This window comes from Giraffa tippelskirchi, chromosome 2 (genome assembly GCF_054371585.1).
Source record: "Giraffa tippelskirchi isolate mGirTip1 chromosome 2, T2T-mGirTip1v1.2.pri, whole genome shotgun sequence".
NCBI lineage: Eukaryota > Metazoa > Chordata > Mammalia > Artiodactyla > Giraffidae > Giraffa > Giraffa tippelskirchi.
In genome coordinates this window covers 220,033,741-220,040,243 of record NC_137276.1, presented here as the reverse complement: position 1 = coordinate 220,040,243, position 6,503 = coordinate 220,033,741, and positions in this window count along the sequence as shown.

Below are 6,503 nucleotides of genomic sequence, written 5' to 3'. Positions count from 1 at the left end.
TGTCAAAGCAAATTAACATCTATAAGTTCACATAAAAATAGACTTCTCTCTCCTAAAACTTTTGACCATTTCTCAACTTCTCAATTATTTGCCTTGTTTCAATATACTGCAAATTCCCAGGATCAAGTGATTTTCTCTCATTCCTCTTGGTATTCTAGAACATTCCTGCCAATGTTTACAATGTTGGATAAATTCTACTAATGAAGTAGATACTTTCAGAATTCAAGAAGGTCAAATTTATTTCTTTATTTGCTTCTCTTAGTGAACACCCCAAAGGGTTGTATCTCAGAAGGTAAAGAATCTGCCTGCAATGCAAAAGACCCAATGTAAAAGAATCTGCCTACAATGCAAAAGAAGGTAAAGAATCTGCCCACTAATGCATATCAGCGGGCTTTTATCCCTGGGTCAGGAAGATCTCTTGGCAAAGGAAATGGCAATGCACTCCAGTATTCTTGCCTGGAGAATCCTATAAGCAGAGAAACCTACAGTCCATGGGTTCACAGAGTCAGACACAACTGAACGACTACATTTTTACTTTTTTTTTCAGTGACCTCCCCAAATCTGCCACTATCCCTTTAACATTTTCATGGATCTTTTTTCACCAGCTCTTAATTGGCTATCTAGATGGCATTTTTATATTTTCATTCTTTATTCTTGCTTATGGAGAAGGCAATGGCACCCCACTCCAGTACTCTTGCCTGGAAAATCCCATGGACGGAGGAGCCTGGTAGGCTACAGTCCATGGGGTCGCTAAGAGTCGGAAACGACTGAGCGACTTCACTTTCACTTTTCCCTTTCATACACTGGAGAGGGAAATGGCAACCCACTCCAGTATTCTTGTCTGGAGAATCCCAGGGATGGCGGAGCCTGGTGGGCTGCCGTCTATGGGGTCGCACAGAGTCGGACACGACTGAAGCGACTTAGCAGCAGTAGCAGTATTCTTGCTTATCCATTTGAAATGCCACTATCAAAACAGACTTTGCTGAAACGGCATCTACCTCTACTCCCTAGAAAGAGCCAGAGCTTCTACCATGATGTGTGTGTGTGTGTGTGTGTGTGAATTATCTTTTTGTTTTGGCAGATTTGTGACTGTATATATGCTTGTATTTCCTGAAGTTCTAATGTTTGCTTTAGAGATTAGGGAATTCCCGTTCTAAAAAATGACCAACTTTTTCTTCTTGGTACATTCCAGGAGATGGTCTTTCATTGACATGTTTTTGTTCAGGAGCTATCATTTCCTGAACTGCGGTTCAGGCTTCATCTTATTTCATCCCCCTGCCCCTCATGCATTTATCTTCCCTGCCAGAGCTCCGTGGGTGGCTTGCTGTCATCACCCTCTGCACCTGTCCCAATTAGAGGGCTTGAGATGCCGCCAACACAGCCTCCGTGTTGGTGACTGGCTGCTGTGCCTGACCTCATTACTGTCATGGCTGCAGCTCAATGGTATGTGGTGTCTAGACACCATTTGTTGGAACTGCTCGGTGGGCGGAAGCTCTGGTGCTGGAAGTTTCTCACAGCTGTTCTCAAAGTTTACTCATCAGAGGCTTGGCAGCTGGACTGGGTCACCCATCTTTGTACCCTCAGTGCTCACCGTGGGGCCGGACGCTTCACATTCGCAAATGTTTGCTGCATTAATAGGTTTTTAGAGCCAAACTGATTTTCTGCTGTTACCACAAAATCTAGGATAGCCTTGAGATGAAGGGTATGGATGCTGAAGGCAGAAGGACATTGGGTTCAAATTCTGACTCCACCACTTTCTGGCTGGATAATATTAGGCAAGATTTACACCCACTCTGTGCCTCAGTTTCCTGACTTGTTAAATGGAGACAACAGTTAGCCCATCTAATAAGATCACAGTTATTAGAAGAGATCATACTTTTTTAAAAAAATGAAGTATAGTTGATTTTCAATATTGTGTTAGTTTCAGGTGTATAGCACAGTGATTCAGATGTGTTTGTGTGTGTGTGCTGTGTATGCTCTCAGTTGTGCCCAACTCTTTGCAGCCCCATGGATGTAGCCCGACCCAGGGATTGAATCCATGTCTCTTGTGTCTCCTGCATTGGCAGGCTGATTCTTTACCACTGAACCACCTGGGAAGCATATATATATATGATGACTCAGATGGTGAAGAATCTATCTGCCATACAGGAGACCCGGGTTCAACCCCTGGGTCAGGAAGATCCCCTGGAGAAGGGAATGGCAACCCACTGCAGTATTCTTGCCTGGAGAATTCCATGGACAGAGGAGACTGGCAGGCTACAGTCCATAGGATCAAAAAGTTTCAGACACAATACGTATATGTATATACATTGCTTCTTTTCCCTTATAGGCTATTACAAAATATTGTGTAAAGTTCTATGTTGATTATCTATTTTATATACACTAGTGTGTATATGTTAATCTTAACCTCCTAGTTTATCCCTGCCCCCTCATTCCTGGTGGGTAACCATAAGTTTTTTCCCTAAGTCTGTAAGTCTAGAAGAGCTTATACTTGAATGTGAGGTATGTGAGGTGAAGGTTGCTCAGTTGTGTCAACTCTTTGCCACCCCATGGACTATACAGTCCATGGAATTCTCCAGGCCAGAATCCTAGAGTGGGTAGCCTTTCCCTTCTCCAGGGGATCTTCCAAACCCAGGGATCGAACCCAGGTCTCCTGCAATTGCAGGCAGATTCTTTACCAGCTGAGCCACAAGGGAAGCCCGAATAGCTCTTCACAAATCATTGGGCACACGGTTAAGGCTCCAAAAAGGCTATATTTATTATTCTCATCACATGTCACCTGCCATGGCCCAACCAGACAGCTGAACACCCTCATTTTCTCAGTCTGATGTTCCACAAACATGACCTTATGTGACACACCACTTTCAAACCATCACAGGTAAATTAATTTCAGCAGAAATATTTCTTTCTCCCCCTGTGCTGAAAGTGCTAAGTGGACTGTGGGAATGACTTTCCCATACAGGGAACTGGTCACAGCATCCGTAGTGCTCCCAGCAGAGACAGCAGGGGAGAGGCTGGGAAGGGTGGGTCTTCCTTCTAAGTCTTACATTATAAAGGAAAGACACTCAGATTCAGATTCACAAACACAAACAAACCATACCCCTGTGCTCTAAACTAGGGAAGCCTATGGAGACTCACCTTGCTGTCAGAAGCTATTTTACTAAAGGTGGAAAACATACTAGGCTGCGGAAACATATTAATAATGTTGAAGGCAATACATATTAGCTAAAATTGAATATGCCCCCAAGAAGTTACCTGTGAAATATTGTAGCAAAGGAGAAGCTCCTGAAAGTTGGATATGGAGGCGGGTGATGGCTTTATCCTCACCGAAAAAAAAGCAAGAGAAAAGAAAGCATCTGTAGGGACGACTCTGCTGGAAGAGCCCTGGCAGACTGACACAGCTCCAGGACCTGCAAGAAGCTGAAGAGGCTGGAACTTTTTCATCTCGCCGCGCTCCACAGTAAGTGCTAATAGGCTTTCTCAGTTGTTGATGCGACCCACCTCCTCCCCGTATTCTCCAAGAGAAAGTGGTCCACGGTCAAGTGGGCGTGCTTTCTGAGAGTAGAGGCCATGGACTACTTATTTCTTTTTAACTAAATTGGTTTTACCCTCAGAATTGCAACTTCTTGTCCTCTGGCCTCATCTATGTGTGTGCGCGGGTGCCCGCGCGCGCGCGCGCGCACACACACACACACACACACACACACACACACACATCCCAATCCATTTTATTTCTAGACTGTATGCACTGCTTGGTTGTATAGTATGTAGAATAACCAGGTAGAATTTACTATGTAGAGTGACTTAGGAAAAGTTTCTGAACATAGGTAAACACTTCAGGCTACTAACTTGGTGTTCAATTTGGTCATATTTTACTGGGTGGCATGCAGTGTCCATGGCTGAGCCTCCCACATACCCCAAAGTATGGCTTCTTCAATCGCCATATCTTGGAAGCGTCTTGGATCTATATATGCATGATGGATAATTTCACTACCAGCAGTTATAATATAGAAGGGCAAAGTGAAAGTCGCTGCCGAGTTTGACTCTTTACGACCCCATAGACTATATAGTCCATGGAATTCTCCAGGCCAGAATACTGGAGTGGGTAGCCTTTCCCTTCTCCAGGGAATCTTCCCAACCCAGGGATGGATCCCAGGTCTCCCGTATTGCAGGCGGATTCTTTACCAGCTGAGCCACAAGTGAAGCCCAAGAATACTGGAGTGGGTAGCCTATCCCGTCTCCAGCGGATCTTCCAGACCCAGGAATCGAACCGGGGTCTCCTGCATTGCAGGCGGATTCCTCACCAACTGAGCTGGAGAAGGCAGATTTTGTCCTATCATTAAATTGCAAGTTTAAAAGGTAAACTTCTTAATGTAACCACAAGGTGGCGCCTTTACTCCAGAATCAGCTTCTAAATTGGTAAGCAATATTTTATTTTTTATGCAGGCATTTTTACTGTTCTGGAAAGGAATCTGAAGCTGAAATAATAAAAAAGAATATCATGCCTTAAAAATGTGAATTCTAAACAAAATTCTGTGAGCTATACTGGCGTACAACTCCCTGAAACATGAGCTGCATTTTAAAAAATTCTTAATGACCAAACTCAAAGTAATCCTAGACAACTTAATGTACTAAGTGATAGATTTAGTAAACCTACATCTTGAAATGGGTAGATTTGCAGAACGAAGGAATTGTAAACAAAATAATAACCCTGGATTTTCCGTGGCACTTGACTCCTAAGGAACGTAATACACATGTCTCCTTAAACCTAAATTTTCACAATCACTGTTACAAGCCCACTTCAATTCCAACACATGGTCTGCATGTTCCCGCAACACAAGGCAGGATGGAGGCTGCAGACACCCCATTTTGTGAGCTGGAGCAAATGACACTGGGTGCCTCCTGGTGTATGTGAATGCTAAGTTGCTTCAGTCATGTCTGACTCTTTGCAACCCTATAGTTTGCAACCCTATAGTATGCCAGGCTCCTCTGTCCCTGGGATTAACCAAAGAGAATATCAAAAGCATCCTCAGAAAAGGCAACAGGTACTCTAAAGGGACTTTGGGGGAAGGTTCTCCTGGGTGTATAGAGTGGGTAGAAGGAGTAACCGGAGAAGGAAATGGCAACCCACTCCAGTATTCTTGCCTGGAGAATCCCAGGGACGGAAGAGCCTGGTGGGCTGCCATCTATGGGATCGCACAGAGTTGAACACGACTGAAGCGACTTAGCAGCAGCAGCAGAAGTAACATTACTCTCTTAGCTGGGAAGGGGTGGGGTGGACATCCCAAAATGACTAGTTCTGGGATTTTCTTTTCTTCAGCATCAACATACCATCCAGGTATTGTTGCCTAAACCTTTCTGTTTCGGCAGATTATGAATTCTCTTGGACCCATCATCTCTGTGTCTAGGGCTGAACACTGCCCCAGACCTCAAACAGACATCAGTTTTGCTTTACGGACAAGGTGCTGGCTACCGAGAGCAAGTGGTCTGAGAAAGGAGGTTGACTCAGCTTCCTGGGAAGTCAAGAAAACCACAAATACCTAACAGGAAAGTAAGATAAGGTTTGTGGGAGAAAGAAGCAGATGCCTTGCTTAGTTTCTTAAACTTTTAACCTCCCGGAAAGTCTTTGTAAAGCAGCCAACTTTGATACTAATTCCAGCACCCTGCCCATTATCAGAATAAAAAGAGAACGAGGGGAACAACACTTGGGTCTTTAATTCACTGTTTGTGTGTGTGTGTGTGTGTGTGTGTGTGTGTGTGTTGCTTGATTGCGGACCTTCCTGTTAGTTACCTGGTGGAACCAATGCAAGGGTCTAAAACCCACATTGGCTGACTTCGAGTTATTGGCTCATGGGAATCCTGGGTAGAATCCTATCCTGCCTCTTCCTAGCTTCTGGTTCAGGCTGTCGTGGCTTGCAGCTTCATCACTGCCATCTCTACCTCTGGCATCATATGGTGTTCTCTCTCTCTGGGTGTCTTTGTATCAGTCTTCCCTCCCCCTAGCAGTCACCAGTCATATTGGATTAGGGCTCATCATATGTTCATTTGCTTACATCTGCAAAAATCTGTTCCAAATAAAGTCATAGTCCATATGACTAGAACTTCAATATATCTTTTTAGGAGTCTCAATTCAACCCACAAGACCATCCTTGTATTTTGGCTGAGGGGTATCCAGAACAAAATCATATATACATATAAAATATATATATATATGATCAGTTAACTAATCTTGTTCTTTGTGACACAGAAGCCAATATAATTACGCTATATCTGCCAACAAAGGAGCCTATGAGACATTTAACAATTTTTCAAAGACTCTGTATCAAGTTAGGAGTAAATTTGCTCTGTTTATCATGCATGCGTGCCTGCTAAGTCACTTTCAATCATGTCTGACCCTTTGAGACCCCATGCACTGTAGCTTGCCAGGCTCCTCTGTCCATGGAATTCTCCAGGCAAGAATATTGGAGTGGGTTGCCATGCCTTCCTCCGGGGATCTTCCCAAC